The sequence below is a fragment of the Nelumbo nucifera genome, chromosome 3 (genome assembly GCF_055504915.1).
Source record: "Nelumbo nucifera cultivar China Antique chromosome 3, China Antique-T2T, whole genome shotgun sequence".
Taxonomy (NCBI): Eukaryota; Viridiplantae; Streptophyta; class Magnoliopsida; order Proteales; family Nelumbonaceae; genus Nelumbo; species Nelumbo nucifera.
Genome location: NC_142651.1, coordinates 21,889,061 through 21,907,337, shown reverse-complemented (window position 1 = coordinate 21,907,337; position 18,277 = coordinate 21,889,061). Strand labels below are relative to the sequence as shown.

At 40.6% G+C, this 18,277-nt stretch overlaps 1 long non-coding RNA gene across 4 annotated transcripts; it reads right to left on the bottom strand.

Moving 5' to 3' along the window:
* Positions 1 to 1,892: 1,892 nt before the first annotated feature.
* LOC109114749 (uncharacterized) lies at positions 1,893 to 17,910 on the bottom strand. Of its 4 annotated transcripts, none has more exons than XR_016083367.1 (4): positions 17,589 to 17,887; positions 17,118 to 17,417; positions 2,790 to 16,934; positions 1,893 to 2,667 (listed from the first exon to the last, which is right to left on the bottom strand). It is a non-coding gene; the product is annotated as an uncharacterized LOC109114749 (long non-coding RNA). The 4 variants fall into 4 exon arrangements; XR_016083365.1 differs by having other exon boundaries at positions 2,656 to 16,274; positions 16,415 to 16,934; positions 17,589 to 17,903; XR_016083366.1 differs by having other exon boundaries at positions 2,656 to 16,934; positions 17,533 to 17,910.
* Between the last annotated feature and the right edge of the window lie 367 nt (positions 17,911 to 18,277).

Sequence of the window (18,277 nt, the reverse complement as noted above, 5' to 3'; positions counted from 1 at the left end):
TAAAATCGAATCGGACAAAGAACCGGTCTGGTTCTTGGGTTGAATGGTCCAACTGTTCGAATTTAATGGATGGCCCGTTTTGACAAAAAAATAAAAAAATAAAAAATAAAAAACAGCCAAACCATTGAACAGTTCAAACGCCCGAATCAGCGGTTTACTGACTAAATCAATGATTTTTGGGAAAATAACGATTCTAGGGTAAAATGGAACTGGTCACCTGACCAATTCCCAATTTTTCTGGTCCAACCGTCCGGTCCAGTCTGGTTTTGTAAACCATGGTTGAATCAATTCTGATTGTATGTTGTGAGTCTATGACCCATTACAGTGCCAGGTATGAATGAAATTTCTTGGATGCACATGAACTTGATGGTCATACCATACAAAAGGATCGGCCTGGGTCCGGAAGTCATTCGGTATAAAATTGTTGATTTGTACTAGTACAAATGCATGAGAGTGCAAATGAGAAAAATATACATTCTGGTTCACTTTGACTTTGGGTTTTGTTTTACTTTGAAATTTTATTTTACTTCATCCCCAATGCAAACCAACAAAACATGGGGAATAGAAAACTGAAACAAAGATGAATCGACCCTTGAAAGTAAAAGAGGATGAACTTTAATTGGGTCAAATTTGAATAAACCAAGATCATGCTCAATAATTTTGAAGGATAGAGAAGAGTAAGTCAGGTTATGCAAGAGACAATTCTTGGCTCATGTTCTTCTTTAACACTAGTTCACCCACCATGTATCGCTTCCATTTATTATTTATATTTAGGGTCATTTATTAGAATACCCCCATGTTTCACAAATTTACTTAAACCTACCCTATAGTTTTCATTTTACTAAAACACACCCTATAATTTGTGACCTACTTACTTAATCGACTTTTCATCAAGAAGTGCTTGTTTTACCATCTGAAAATAGTAACATAATCACCTAAACTGAGTGGAATACGTTCAAGGGCATGGGTCCATGATTATTTATTCCAAAAGTACCCTTAACACTTCATACAGAAAACAAAATTGACCAAACAGAGCCAAATTGAATGGTTGCACATACCTTATTTGGGTCAAAGATGATATTTTTTTTTATTTTCTTTTGATTAAATTTATTCAAATGAACATTGGGGTCAAAATTGTTATTTTCCACTTTCATCTAATGGAAGGTCAATTTAATAAATCAATTGCAAACTATAGGGGTGTTTAAAAGTCAAAATGTAGGATAGGTTTTAGTAAATCCATGAAACTATTTGGAGTGTTTTAGTAAATGGGCCCTACTATTTACTAATAATGCTAATCGTTTAAATTCGGATTTTTTCAGAGAAAGCCAGGGACAGGGAGAAGGGATTCTTCTTTGGCATTCAGCTAGGAATTTAGAAACTTGCACATGAAGGGATCAGTGGGATGGTGAACATGTGGGACCCTTGTGGGTCACACAGAAGAACCAAAAGTTGCCTATGAAACGAATCCAAATTTCTATAGCCGTTTCACTTCTTATAAGTTTTCACATGTAATCAACTTGGGCCGATTTCGTCGTCCAATCCAAAATTGGCAGGGCCCTCTTTCAATTTTAAGCCTGTCGGTGCCCATTTTGCCTGTTTTCATCCATGTTAACTGTATGTATGATGCATCTATTGCTTCTTAAGTTAAGTGCTTGACAAAAGCCTATTCCCAGTCCCACTTGTATACTGACTGTCCTTATTCAAAGCATTACCACTTGTATACTGTCCTCTTGTAGTTCATTCTCAAGTAAATTTTACTCCATAGGCAAAATGGGGCAATACAATTTTTCAGGCTGAAACATTGTTAGGCTACTACGTTTGTTTTCATTAACATTTATATAAGGAAAATTGAAAGGGGGCAGAAACTGTTTTCTCTGTTGAAGGGGCAGATATAATAGTCAAAATATTTTAACCTGAAAAAATTGATGCCCATTAAGAAACAAACGCAATCTATGGTGCAAATGTATCATATAAGATGGCCAAAATAACACCCTGAGCCTTTCTACTAGATTTCTAGGACACATCCTCCTTCCCATTCTCCAAGAACTCTCTAGCACATCCTGTGTTATACGGTTACAAATTCTCAACAGCTCATTGATAGAAATACAAGTAGGAGATGAGTATTATCCCTCACATCTCGGGAGCCGGACCTAATGGACTCAAATATCTCATACAGGAAGTAGCTGATGTGTCAAATATAAACCTTTTCTAGCAATCAGATAAGAACAATGTCTCCAACCCAAACAAGTAACAGATTCCACATTTCCACTGTGAAACTGTAGTTTTCTCCCATCCAAGCATCAAAGACGTTAAAAATATGTGAGATCAAAAGCATCTGTTCATCTGTTTCGATACAACTCTAAGATTCTCTAATTGCCAGAGGTACCTCATATGGTACAGTGGTATTGGAAAACATCCAATCTGTCATTTCTGATGGAAGTCAACAAGAAGTTGAGAAAACAGAAGGACGTGCTACCTGGCTGGGTAATTTTTAGCCTTGCAATATTCAAGTATGTAATTGGCAATTTGGCTTCAGAATCTCCTTGGTAGAATCTGGAGCTGTTTTAAGCGTTACTTGTTCACAGGTACAGGAGAAATGGACCCTTCAAAAGGGGGTGATGGATGTAACCAACTTAGTATAGCAGTGACAGATTATTCAATTACCCCCTCGCCCAAAATAAATAAATTAAATAAGAGAAAAAATTTTACAACAGTCAGACACCCATCATCAATATCATCATCAAGGGTGGTAACAAGAACAGAAAGGGAAAGAGCATTTTTTTTATCACCTTGACACAAATGCAACAAGGCTGTCATAAGTCATGAAACCAGACAGATTTTATCACTAGGTGTCATAATGATCATCACACTGCAGAAGCATTTGTCCTTCAAACATATTATTGGATTTATACCTAAGTTCTGTTCTGGCGTCAACTCGATGAGAGACAATAATTCAAGATATCCAATTGAAAGGTCTAATCTACTGCAGTGCACACTCACCGTGCCAGGATAAATGCCCGCTGTACTAAACTGTTGACTCGAGCAGAGCACAATGCAATCAAAGAGAGGCTGTAACTTTTCTTAAGAAACAAGGCATGCAGAAGAGGGGATTTAGCCAGCTTTTTCTCTGACAAGAAAACACTGTGTTAAAACAGATTAAGTGAGACATAGAAGCCTTATTATCTTATATCTAATATCATGAAAGAGGGTGAAAATTTTGTCACGAAAAACAAGAGATTTTCATCTCTTCTATTTAAACAATTGGAGTCATTCCCCAATGCCACTAAATCAATGGCTTGAATTAAACCTTTCTATAGGCAATTACAATCCATGAACAAATTAAATCCAATGGATTATTCATCAAAAAAAAAAAAATCCAATGGATGCCAAAAAGGAGAAAATAAGCTTTAATGCTTCATAGTAATTGAATCAATATATTTTAGTGTAGCATAAAAGCAACTAAAGCTGCTTCTGACCTCTGTGAACATAGTTATTTGCAGGAACTTTATCTTCCAAAGGCAACTTGCAATCTAATGTCATTTCTTGAGCCTATGAATAATGAGTTTTTCTTTATCTAGTTTTAAATTCTTGGATGCTTGGAAGCAAGTTGGGCAGAACGTGACATGTAATTTTTGAAAGTTGAGATGGTTTGACAGGTCTAAAATAACTGGTCAAACAGGGAATACGAGGGGAGAAACACATGCAATTCTCTTCCATAAAATTTACAAAACATTAAACACAAAATGGAAACCATATATAGAATGAAATTATGAATACAGAAATGACCAAGTAAAAACAATGCAAGATTTTAACATTTTAGAATTCAATCTCATAGGAATTGGTCTGAATAACTTGAATCTTGAAAGGTTCCCATTTTCAAGCAAGATCAAGACCAAGCCCTTCCCATTGGAATGGTGTTATAATACAAAACAGAAACAAAGTAAACATACCCTGATTCAATGATATAATACAAAGTCACTGAGCCTCTCTGCAATGTCTAAGAGCTGTTGTACCATGGACAGTTCAGGAGGAAAGGAATGAGATGGTCTTTCTCAACAAAAGAATGTCAGCATGAAAAGCGGATAGACCTCATCAAAGTCTGGTGCATCGCGATGTGCAATAGGGAGGAGTTTAAGGACAACATGATGGATAACATTATCAGGGTTTCATATCATGCTTCTAGATCCTCAGCAGATGGGTACATCAGAGTTGGTTTCCACCAGAATAAGATGCAGTGAAATTGAACTTCAATGGATGATCTCTTAGTAACCAAGGCAACCCATGATGTGGAGGAGATTTAAGAGATAGAGGACGTGATTAGTCATATGTTCTCTGGCTCCAGCTGTTATAAAACTTCACTACTGCAGAGATCATGGCATTATGACCTTATGCTGATGCACTCTCTAGTTTTTTTTCCTTGACTAGAGAGAGATTAGTGCAGTTGGCAATCATGTAGATAAGAGAGGGTGGGATTGGACCTTGGTTATTGTGCCATGAGAAGTAAAGCTAAAGTGCAAGGGGTTCCTAGAGCCTAAGGTGCAAGGCAAGGCATGCGCCCAATAAAGTGAGACATTACTTTTGAAAAAGAAATCAAAAGAAAAACTTAATAGACAAGAATGTGCAAATCTAAATTCTGAAAGAAACGGAATATTTCAAAAAGCCTTCTACATTAGCTTAATTGGTTGAAGCATCAAATCACTAACGCAAAGGTTGTGCATTTGTACATTCATAGTAAATTGCCTACTTAATATCAAAATCAAGGGTTATTCATCAAAAAAAAAAAAAAACAAAAAAAAAGCAACAAGCCAAGTGAGGTGCACCTGGATTCAGATAATGTATGCTTGATAGTATGAGCCTTGCAAAGAAAAAATAATGACCCTTGCTTGTGAGCCTAACACACTTGAAGCATACCTTTTAAAACAATGTTCAGAAATCCAGATCATTGGCTGACAACTTGAACATCTGGTTCAGCTGGATTCAGAAATTAACCAATTCATTGGCTTACAGCTTAGCCATAGGCCCATAGCTGAGCTGGACAGTTCAGGTTGAGTCCTTTCTGTTCCACAGTACAGCTGGTAGTATTTGCTGCATTTTCTATTTCTGGGTTGCAGTTGATAAAAGACATAGGTATCAATCCTTTTAAGGGAGATTTATTTTATTGTATTCCATTTGTAGGCCTCTACTTGAAGATTAGAAAAAATTGATTATACAAATGAAAAATGCTCTGAAAAATTCAGTGAAGTTGCAATAGAGAGAAAAAAGCAGAGGAAACAAAGCCACATTTCACCTTGTCCAAGAATTAAAATTGCGCAGCAAGAGGAACAATATCGTGAACCTCTTCACTTGCAAATATTGCCTAAATAACTAACAGACAAAATAGAAGAAAATATTAGTAAGAAAGGTGTATATCAAAAATAATGTACATATCAATATGAATGATGTAATAGGACAAAGAAAAAAATTTCTAGAAGGTATCATATACAACTTCATAGATACTATGCATGCAAAAGCTTCTGAAAGCAACTTCAGATAAAACTAAGGGGGAAAATTTGATAGATCAGGCCATTGTGCAATGCTGGTCCTGGCTATCCAGGGTCTTAGAAGGGATGAAGTAGATAGGGACCTAAATTATGGCATTTTAGCATGAAGTGGCCACTCTCATATTACCTGTGACTTGTATTCGCTTTTCCATGATGTTACTTTTACAATTATCATTTACAGGAATCTCCATGTCAGAAACTGATATCTGTATGATTTTGTGATCAATAATTGAAGTGAATTCATTAAAATTAAAAATACCACATTAACTGCATTCCTGAAAAATGATGGTGACTATTTTTAAGCTTCTGACCATCTGAGAGAATTCCAACAAAAGAGAAGTAGCATATCATGGAAATGTCAGGAAGCACAGCTAGCATTTGCACTTTCATGGTGTGATTGAAATGCTTCATGTGACCATTGATTTCAGAACCAGTACATTATATAAAATCAAGTGGTTTTAATACACATCTTAATCCAAAACTAGAAATCCTTTTGAGGATAAAGCATGAATTAAAATAGATTTTAGTGATACAATGCTACTGTGATGGATTTTGAGTTTTGAACCTCCAGACTCTCAATGCCAAAAAATATGTGCCCCCTTCACCTGCATTGTATTTCAGTTTCATTGTCTGAAACTATGCTGCAAATTGGTTACAACTTTCAAGGCAAAATAAACTGTTCCAAGGTTCAAAGTATCAATACACCTAATATACCTGAACATGTGTATCAGGCATTTTGGGTGACCTATACTCTTTTTTTTTTATTTTTTTAATTCATATTTTTACAGGGGTTTTGTGACATCTATCTTTAATGTTTAAAAACATTAAAAATTTTAAATTCTTAGAAATAGGTGTTTTGGTGACCCTTTGCAACAATACAATACACCTGGGTATTGGGCGCATAGTTGTCAAGGCGACGCCTAGGCGACAAGGCGCCCTTGGAGGCTCGCCTCACCCAGTCGCCAAGCAGTTTTGCATACTGTGTAATAAAATACTTTTATATTGTTATTTTTTGAGATTATAATTATAAAATAAGCATTATTAAAGAAAAATATCATTTTTTGTGTTTATAAACTAATTTGTTTTTATTATTTTCTTATTTGTTAGGGTTTAATCAACACAATGACTTCAAAATATGAACCAATAAGGGAAGAACTTAAAATTTTGTCTAATCAACACGTTTCTTCTTCTTCTTCTTCTTCTTCTTCTTCCTATAACAAAAATAGGGGTTCAGCCCCTATATTTTTTGAATTTTCTTTCCTTTCTTCTTTTTCTTCTCATAAGTATGTTGATTTTCTAGACTTAAACATGAAGTTTATAATCTTCTTATGAAAATTATGGATAGTTATTAAAGAAAGTTGGTTATGGAACCTAGGGAACTACCCTAGGATATGTGATTTTTACTTAAAAAAAAAATCCATCGCCTAGGCGACTAGGCAACAAGACACCCCCTTGTTGCCTAGCCCCACCTTGGTGCCTTGAAAACTATGATTGGGCGTATTGTATCGATACTTTGAACCATAAGCTGTTCTATCCAATGCCAAAATGAATAATTCCCAAAGAGAGAAAACTGGAAGCAAGTTTGATTAGAATTTTAAGGATAGATCAGATAATGAAAAATATAGAAATAAGTTTCTCCATGTCATAATAGCATGGTGAAACAGTAAAAGAAAGATCAAAGTCAAAGTATCGAGACACTCAATATGCCTGAATATGCGTATTGGGCGTTTTGGGTGACTGATACTCTTCTTTTTTTTTATTTTTTTTTTGGTTTCATGTTTTTACAAGGGTTTTATGGCATCAATCTTTAACATTTAAAGACATTAAAATTTCAAATTCTTAAAAATAGGTGTTTTGGTGACCCTTTGGAATGAGACAGGCCTTTCGTATCGATACTTTGAACCATGAGAAAGATGAATAATAATCTGCAAGGTGCAAGATCAGTGATGCCACTTAAATGATAAAAATTATAATAACCACAACATCTATCCGGTAATTTTATTCTAATAGTTAGTACTTAGAGGTACCCTTTATTGTTATTGGATGGCAGGCCCCCTAATACTCTATCTTGTATGGAACTGTCTCCATGTACTGGCCATCTGTCCAACTGAGAGCCTCTCTAAATGATTGTTTAGTGAATATCTTCATAATCAGGGACCTCATTGTCGTTATTGTTTCCAATGTAGTTAGAGGCAGGTGCATGCTTGCCTAGGTGTTTAGGTGAGTGGGTTGAGGCAGAAGGGCTTTAATGAGCCGACCAACTCCTTTGCCTAGTAGGGTATCTCTTATGAGTTGACCTGCTTCTGTGTCAGTGTTGTCAGTGTGTGTATTTGTGTTTGAATTTTTTTGCCATAATTTGATCTCTCCGATGGATGCCAAGTATGCTTCCTTTCCTGATCTGTTTTTCTTTCTCTCTCTTTTTTTTATTAGCTAAATGCAATTGCTACCCTCTCTCTTCTGATTCTTTCTCATCTAAACATTTTTTTATAGTAAAGAGAAATATAATTAAATATATATACAGGTGTTGTGGCCCAAGCAGGTCCTACTGCCAAAAACAATGACATAAAAACCCCAGAAGCAATGCCAGTGACAAAAATTGCATCAAGCAAGCCAAGACAGAATAAACAGACTACTATGCAAAATGTAAACAGCCATTTCCTCCCCCACTACCATGACCTCTAGTGCTTTGAGAGTGGCCACCTACTTCCTTTGGTGACAGTACCACATCTTTGTGGAGATTCAAAACTTTTTTAGACTTATCACCTCCACTAATAACCTCAGAGATCTCCACACCATCAGATGCTAACCCCAATCCTTCAAAGCTTTTTTCGCAGCAGTATCTCTGATGACCCCTCTTTCTTAGATCTTTGATTTTGTTCTTCAAGCTCTAGTAGTCTAGAACAACCCTTTGCATGCTTCTCCGGTTCAAATCAACCAAAAAGAACAGCCCAAGCTTTTTGGACACCTGGACCTCCTGCTCCACCACTTGATCCATTGAAGAGGCCAAATCAAAGATTCATATTCAAATTTGAATTTGAAAAAGGCCCATGCTGACATTACCCTCCCATGGAACTGATTCATGTTCAAATTTGAATTTGAAAAATACTGAAACCAAATTGCCCACTGCTTGAGGAGAAGCTCAGACGGCCACAGTCACAGACTTAGTGATGGTGATCAGTTGGACCATCCCATGTTCCATCACACTTTCATCTCCCCATCCACAATACAACCCTAGGGCTGCTTCTTTCTCCTTCTTCAGAGAACTTTGGGAATACACCAATTAGGGAACAAACAAGCCGTCGGTCTCTGAACAACATCATTGTGCTACCCATTATCCAACAGAGCACAAATGTTGGTCTAAGTCCATTAGATGACTCACCCTCCCTAACTGAAATCCCTCTATTGTCACTCCATCTGGGTTGATGATGAGAGGAGGTAACTACTCTTCTAAAAGGACACTCTAGTAGATATTCAGTGCCTTCCACGGCCACCTGCAGAGTGCACCCTCCACTGTTAATAAACGAACCATCAATTTGGGGATGTCGATAAATGACATTTCTAAGGTAAGAAGATGGGTGGAGTCTAAAGGTCTCCAGGCCACATTATTTTCATCTGCAAATAATGGATTCTTTGTAGATGTAGAGCATGTGGTGGTAGAAGGTTGTTCTTCTTTGTGGCCTTCTTTGTCTGGCCAGCAGTGCTGGAAAAGATCCTAACAAAGCAGAATCTAGTCAGAGGAGGTCTACAGGTGGCAGATTTGGATTGCCTCTTATGCAATGGTATTGTGGAGTCTTCTGGTCACTTAAAGATTCAATGTGAATTTACTCATTGGATCTGGTTAAGGTTTAAGGATAGTAGGCGTGTTTGATGTAAAATGGTGCTTCCCAGCTGAAGTGAAGGGTCTCATTGAGGCATGGCATCTAGAAGGTTTAAGTAGAGCTGGAAAGGTAGCATGGAGCATACTTCCTTCAGCAGTGTTATGGGCTGTGTGGAGTGAAAGAAACAGGAGACTGTTTGAAGGGATTCAGACTTCAAAGGAAGAAATCCTACGTAAAATTCTGGGGATGGCTCATTCTTGGTTGGCAGTTCACCCTTTGTTTAGAAATAGACATCCTAGTTCTTTCTTTGATTTGGCACTTCTTTTTGTAAGGAAAAGTTAGTTGTTTTTTGGGTTTTGGGCTGTAGGGAGCAAATTGTATATCCTCTGTTCAGTTTCTCATTGTACAGGGGTTCTTTGTTGGCTTTTTGTTTCAATGAAATACTTTACATTACAGTTCAAAAAAAAAAATATTCGATGATAGAGGTCAGAGGTGTGAATCTGGAACCTAATCTGATAAGAAGGTAGTATGATATGACCATGTGAGTTCTCCTTATTTCTTTTCTGATTTTTTTTTTCATTTTCTTTTGACAAATTCAGGCATTGCTTCAATGAGAAAAGCACCTACGTAATTGTGGCCTCACACCTAAAGGTGTTTGAGGGGGGGGGGTCTTCGATCTGAATAAAAAAGCCACTCTTTCTGACACTGACTCTTTCTCATCAAATGCAAAATAAGGGGCATTACCCAATGTAGGTCCAGGCTATGTGGGTCTTGGGAGAAATGGAATGGGTATGGACCTAAACTCTTTTTTTTCACATAAAATGGACATTCTGAGATTCAAACCTGTGTTTTTGTGCTTGTCAGCCCAAGATTTTCCCACTGGACCTAGCAATGACACCTCCAAGCTAATACACCTTTTTCTTAGGTCTTCTTGAAATCATGTTCAACAACATCAAAAACAGAGAACATAGATTAAAAGTAGCATGGCACCTACAATAGGATTTTTACGGATCCATGAAACTCGAGAAGGAACCACTAGGTATTGGTTCCCAGTTTTACCAAGGCTATTGTAACTTTAGTGGAAAATATAATATCTTATGTAACCCTTTGACCAATTTTGTATATCTAGTCACAAGCATCTTATTGGCAGCTAAATCAGTAGGCATGTATTTGGATGATGAACTTCTTCATACTATTCATATTTCACTTGCTAGTATAAGCAAGACTAGGAAACCAAGAGAATCTGATGAAATCCTCTAAAGACATGATAAAAAGAACTAGATCAAAATATTGACATAGATGTGATTTATGCACATATGGGCTTCCCAAGTGTGCCAAAGCCCATAACAAATAAGGGCACTCTATCTTCTAGAATGAATTGCTTAGAAAGGTGATAATGATGTTGAGGAAATATTCTGTTATCAACTAAAGGAAGTTGTTTCCTGATTGGCGAGAGAAAATAACACAAAGAAAATATGATTTTCCCCTTTCTCCCAATTGAGAATACAACTTTTATATCACTAGAACAGATAAACTACAATCCAAAAGATGCCTCTTGTTACAATGGGTAGCTGAATAGGGATAACATGAGAGGACTGATTCCCTAATGACCTAATCTCAGGAGGATAGTGATCTGCCATGCTACCATCCCAGATGATCCCTTCATCAGTATTCCACCAAAAAGAAGGTAAAAAGAAGCTCCCTCTCTTATCTACCTGAAATAGTGAGCTCATCATATGGATACAAGGAGAAAGAGCATCTTAGGGGTTACTATTTCCTAGGAAAACCTAGGAATTTGGTTGAGGCCAATTTTCCTTTTCTTATCCTTTTTTTCAGATTAGTAGCATAAGTTCACTAAAATAATATAATGAAATAAGCTTTATTATAGGAGGGCAAGAAGCAAACTAAGAAAAAAGGGCCAAAAACTCCACCCAGAAAAAGTGAGAGTTCTTTTATCACTAGGGATTCCTAACCCTCCTGCCCTTCCTATACAGGACACACAATGCAGTACTTATGGTTCAAAGTATTGATATGTATCAGTTTTTAGGGTCATCCACTGAATACAGAGAGTTTGAAGCTTAGAGCATTTTAATAGGTTTAAGAATTAACAAATTAACCTACTAATATATCTATCTGTGAATACATAGTGAAAAAACGAAAAAAAAAAAAGAGTATTGATACTTTGAAACATTACTTACAGAAGCAGAACCAAACCAAGGGCAGCCCAGTGCGTGAGGCTCCCACCAATGCGGGGTCTAGGGAGGGACAGATGTACGCAGCCTTACCCCTGCACATACAAAGAGGCTGTTTCCAAGATTTGAGCCCTGGTCACCCAGGTTGCAATGGAGCAACCAAACCATTGTGCCAAGGCCCACCCTCAAGCAGAACCAAACCAAGAACCAACCAAAATACACTAATAATCACCATGAAGCAAACCACAAACATTCCAAAGAGACCCTTCAAGTGTAAGATATCATTGCCCAACTGACGTTAACACACCAAGGGAGTCCAGCTGGCTAAAAGGTACTCATCACAATGCCTGAATCATGGCCATCAAGCACAATATTTTTAAAGTAACATTATCAATTTATTGCATCTTCTTATTACCCTCTCTCTACAAGGATGAGTTTGTGTCCCCTGCCTTAAACACTTTTTTTTTTGAATTCAGTAATTGATTTCTACACAACTTCCTGGCTCCTGCACAAGCAAACACATCCACAACAACACCAGTACCTAACCAGGATTTTACTCCAGAAGGAGCCATGAAACTAAATTTCGATGGATGCTTTTTAGGGAATCCAAGACCATCAGGGATAGGGTGTTTTCAAGGATGCAACAGGGGAGATCCAGTACTTTTAAGGGTGTGAGGCACATACATGGGCTCATAGAAAGAATCATTTTGTGGGGTACACCTCAACTGAGTTGATAGGTTTTGATGAGTTAACCTTGAACTTGATATTGAATATGTAAATTACCATATTTTAGGTTATACGTATGACTTTCAGTAGGACTTGAACGTACATGGCTACAACTTTTATATTACTTACAAGATAATGAGATACTCTAACCAATTGAGCTAATAGATATTTGAATTATTTTATTTCTTTCAGAATTTAGATTTGCACGTTCTTGTATTTCTTTTCATTTAATTTTCAAGAATGACACCTCACTTTGTTTAGGCATCTACCTCGTCTTTTGCCTTGCACTTTAGTTGCACTAGGGATGGCAATTTTCCCCATCCCCGACAGGGACCCGACTTCCCCGATCCCATCGGGTCGGGGATGGGGGTTGTTTTGGCGGGGTGGGGATGAGGACGGGGATTAATAGGAATCCCTGATCGGGGTCGGGTTCAGGGATGGGGATTGGGGTCCCCGCCCCGCTCCAACCCCGATAATATATTTAAATGTTATTTATATTAAATGTATATTATTTATAATATATATATATATATCAAAACATATCTAAAATATTATTTATAATTTAAAATTTTTATTTATTTTAGGTAAATTTATTTTTTAAAAAAATACTATTATCTAAAAACATTTCGGGGATTCGGGTTCCCGCGGGGAACCCATCCCCATTGGGGATTGGGGGTGGAGGACAAATTTTATCCCCGCGGGCATACTTTATTATTGTTGTTAGGCCTAACTGGCTTGGGCGACTCTACTTGGGCTGAGATGACTGTTCTCTTACTTAATGAGTGTTGTCAGTCTAACCTTTTGGGGAAGGTGTTCTACCTTGCTCAATGTAGCTAAAGATGACTATTCTATTAATCAGACTCTTTTGATCTCGGTAATTGATGATGCACAATCTGGCAGCTCCCTGCTGGAGGACAGCTTAGACGCCGAGCTAGCGAGTTCCTTGCTGGAAGGTGGTTCGGATGCTAAGCCAGCTAGTTCGTCGGGTCGACCTGCAAAGAGACAGTGTCAGAGTGCCCGGGTTGCTTTACCCGGGGTGGGCACTCCGATGCTTAAGTCAGTGATGAGGAGATTTTAGAGAGCTAAAATGCTAGAGAGCTAGAAAGCTATGAGAGCTAAGTCATGCATACCTTCTGAGGTTGGAAATGAGACCTTTATATAGGCGTTGTTTGGCGTGGGCTTCATGCACAGAGTCCGAGATCTCTAGGAAGACGTGGCTGGCCGGTCCGAAGTCCTCAGAGGTAGTGGCGCATGTAGACCAGGCTTTGTGCCTTATTCGGTTTCCTCCAAAACATTTAGTGCGGAACCTGACATCCGGAAGACCCGGGAGTGATGGGATGCACACACGGAGGAGGTCGGCGAACACGTCTTGCGGGTCACCACTTGGACCTCAGTCGAGTCAACAAGTCCTCTAGGGAGGTTGCTTCTTGCATCGAGGTCCCTTGGACCGGTAACGATGAGGTACCACAGGTCAGCCCTGGACGAGATGCTCCTAGCCACCCTGCCGAGGTACTCGAGTTGTGTATGAGGTCGACAGCTAAGACTCCATCAAGTCGGCGAAGGTAGGTTGTCAGCTGGGTCTCGAGTAGGTTGGGATTGGGAGATGGGTTTCCATCATTTCGACTAAGGCAAGTTATCGCCCTCGTGGTGTCAGGGCGTCGTCTAACTGTTCTGAGATGCCACGTGTCATGATGTCAGCGGAGGGCCGAATCTACCCTCATCAATTGCCCCCACTCCCAAGATGAGGCCGGTTCGACGAAGGGAGTAGCACTGTTGTAGGTTTTTGGTCCAGAATGATTGGTTCGATGAGCTCGTAGGCATCGGTCCAGTTTGCTCCCCAAGTCAGAAGAGTCAAAGGGTTGAATGCAACCTTATGCAGGGCCTCACCGTCTTGATTATGGGGGCACAGAAGTGAACTCATCTATTCGAGGAGAGGCGGAGCAAGCACCCTGAGGACATATACCTTAATAGGGATGCAACCCTCAAGGAGTTCTGCAATTTGGCCAAATACCTCAAGAGCTAAGTTCGTCATGCCATCCTCAAAAGGGGCTTCTAACTGTGTGACTGCCTCGTCAGCTTGCTCCACTTACGTAGACTACAACGCAATGTCCCTCAAGTTGGTTCTCAAAGGAGTATCCGACAAGGTTGATGCGGAGCCTGAAACCGAGGTGGAGGATGGCTGTGAAGAAATTGGCCAAGTTGGCATGTTTGTCGCGGTGTTGAAAGCGAACTAGTCTTCCTTTCCTCCATTTCTCTTTCCTTTTTTTTTCAAATTGGCGGTGAGATGTCGACGTCCTTTGAGATCGATTTAAGTGTAGTAGTAGCAGCCAAAACATTGCCGAGCTAGATAGATAGAGGGCCGACCTACTTAGATCAGTTTACCTGTTGCTGATGTGTTTCTAGGTTAGCTTGAGGGGGCCTTAGCTAAAAAGTGGGGTGGCTTCCCCTTAAAATTCAGTTTGACCAGGCTGCTAAAGCGGATGGTCGTAATTTTGGCTGCCAAAACGGTGCCGAGCTGCCATAGTATCCCAAGGTCGGTGTAGGGGGCCTTAGCTAAAAGCGGTTTGGCTTCCCCTTAATTCAATTTGATCAGGTCGCCAAAGTGGATGGTCGTAATTTTGGCCGTCAAAATGGCACTGAGCTGTCAACCTGCCGATTTATCTCAAGGTCGGTGTAGGGGCCTTAGCTAAAAGCGGTTTGGCTTCCCCTTAGAATTCGATTTGACCAGGTCGCCAAAGCGGATGGTCATTCTGTAGTAGCTTTAAACGCGGCTTTATCTATGACATCACATGGGATTGACTCTCCCGGGTCTACATTTGCATATCAATGTCGCACATGTACTCCTGCTCCTAGAATTGCTAGCTGCCCACTCCTACTGGAGCCATGGGGGGCTCACCTTGAGGGGGTGGCTCTACTGTTTGCGGGCGCCTACTTTTAAGGGAACCATGAAAGGTTTGACCTGTGAGGCCGGTTCCACATTCAGCTAGTTTCCAACTCTCACGGGAGCCATGAAGGGCTCGATCAGTAGTGAGGCTTTGAAATTGGGCTGGGAGACAATCTGGGCCAAACCGCTGAAGCTCGCCCAGGCTGTTCGTTTAGTTTCTGCCCCCCTTGTGATAGCAATGTTGATACGTGTGCCACTGTTGGCGCTTGAACGACGGATTGGTGCCACGGCTACACTACATCAGCCATCGGAAACGCTAGTCGTCTTCTCCTACGATAAGTTGCAGGGAACTTAACCTGCGGGGGCGGCTCTACTAACTGCAGGTCACCAGCTCGCATGGGATCCTTGAAAGGCTCAACCCGCAAGGGCGATCGCAGAGTCCATTTGCCGTCGACACCTATGGGAGCCGCGAAGGGCTCGGCCTGTAGAGGCGACCTCATGAACAGAGTTGACGAGGCTCGTCCGAGCTGATTACCGTTGAGTGCGAATTTAAAATGAGTTGAGAACCTGGCTTTTAAGTGCAAATTTAAAATGAATTGACGTTGGTAGGGCGGCTCCATAGTTTGTTGGCTGTCAACTCCCACGGGAACAATGGAGGGCTCGACCTGCGGGGGCAACTCCACAGTCTGTTGGCCGTCAACTCCCACTAGAACCATGGAGGGCTTGACCTGTGGGGGCAACCTCACATTCTGTTGGTCGTCAACTCTCGTGGGAACCATGGAGGGCTTGACCTATGGGGGCGGCCTCATAGTTAGGGCTGGGAGATTCTATTCAGGCAAGGCTGCTGGAACTTGTTCGGGCTGATCATTTTGATTCTGCCCCCTACAAGGGTTCCTTCGATCCAAGTGTTGATGTTGTTGCTTGAGAATGCCATTACTTGAGGCTTAGAACACAGGTGAGAACTTAGTTTTTGTGTAGCGTTTCCCATAGATGGTGCCAATTGATGATGCGTGATCTAGCAGCTCCCTGCTGGAGGACAGCTCGGATGTTGAGCTAGCAAGTTCCCTATTGGAAGGTGGCTCGGATGCTGAGCTAGCTAGTTCTCTGGGTCGACCTGCAAAGAGACAGTGTCAGAGTGTCCGAATTGCTTTACCTGAGGTGGGCACTCCGATGCTTAAGTCAGCGATGTGGAGATTTTAGAGAGAGCTAAAATGCTAGAGATCTAGAGAGTTGCGAGAGCTAAGTTGCGCATACCTTCTGAGATTGGAAATAAGACCTTTATATAGGCATTGTTTGTCGTAGGCTTCACGCACCGCGTTCGAGATCTCCAGGAAGACATGGCTGGCCGGTCCGAAGTCCTCGGAGGTAGTTGTGCATGTAGACCAGGCTTTGTGACTTATTCGGTTTCCTCCGAAACATTCGTTGCGGGAGCTAACTTCCAGAAGATCCTAGAGTGACGGGATGCACACATGGAAGAGGTTGGCGAGCACGTCTCGTAGGTCACCACCTGGACCTCAGTTGAGTTGACAAGTCCTCGAGGGAGGTCGCTCCTCGTGCCGAGGTACCACAATTCAGCCCTGGACGAGGTGCTCCTAGCCGCCTTGCCGAGGTGCTCGAGTTATGCATGAGGTCACCAGATTGGCAGAGGTAGGTCGCCAGCTGGGTCTCTAGTAGGTCGGCAGCAGGGTTTCTATAATTTTGGCTCAGGCAAGTCAATCACCCTTGTGGTGCTAAGGCAAGTCAATCACCCTTGGCAGAGGTAGGTATCGTCCAACTGTTATGAGATGCCACATGTCATGATGTCAGCGAAGGGCCAAATCTGCCCTCATCAGTAATGATAGAAGAAAAAGAAATAAAACATCTTACGCAATGGTATCAAGAAGTTATTCAACTTCGAACTGGCAATTGGTATCAAGAATATTAAAAATGAGTAATCTAATAGGATTTTTGAGCTTACCAGAAACACCACTATTCATGAAGGCCACTGATCGCATCACCACTGAAGTAGCATATACATATATTGCTTCTACCGATGGCCTCCCATTTTGCAAATGCAGCCTACTCTTCCGCGAGTCATTATTCATGCCACCATTCTCGTAGCTGTCCCTTCTCCTTGTGAATTCCCGCTAGCGGCCTCAATTGAAAAATCCTATCCCCATTGTCTCCGCCCAGAAACAAAAACCAAAACGAAACGGTAATCAAACAAATCGTCACGGCACAACCAATAGCGGCACACTTCATCAAGTGGACGCGCGACCTATCATCCATATCCACCAACGGTTTACAGAGAAAAATATACAAGGCAATAACATTTAACAGAATAGGCAGACTTAACGGAGAATCATTAAGAAAGATGAAGAACAACCCCTAACCTATGCTCACAATTAAGACTCTTTTGACTGCAATGCAGTTTAGATTTGGCGAATACCTGGTTCTTCCCAAGGATCCAGAAGCAGGGATGGATCGCAGAGTCACCCACGTGGGGTCCGAGTACAACGAACAGGACGCGGTCGACGGTGGAATAAGGGTTTTTGCATGGATGCGGAGTAAGCATGCGGAGGTGGAAAGAGAGAGGGAAAAGTAGAGATGGAGAAGAAAGGAAAGAGAGGGAGAGAAGATGGAACGCCGAGTAAGTTCGTCAGCAGCCAGCGTATCCATCAACTCCATCAGCACTCACTACACGTTCGACGAAAAACCTGCCGAATCTTCTGCACATCTTTTCGGTAGATCAACTCAGAGGGTGCCACGTCAGTACCGTAACATGAACGAATCATGCGAATGGAATTAACGGTTCCAAACGTCCACCCATTCTATTCTTTTTCCTTATTAAATTTTCTCTTCGAAAGCTTTTTTCTCCGCGTGTCTGAACATGGCATACCATTGATTTGGAACGGAATGCTTGAGAATTAAATATACAACAATAAAAATAGGAGATAAGGGTTTTTCTTCAAGATGAAACGAACCAACGAACCAACAGAAAACTGCATACCTGAGCACTATATACCACCAAGTCATGGACGGAAGCATGAAGCAAAAAATGCGGCGATTAATATTTGTTCGAATGGTGAGGCCCTTTACGGCTACTATAGACAGAATCTTGTGTGTCAATGTATGGTC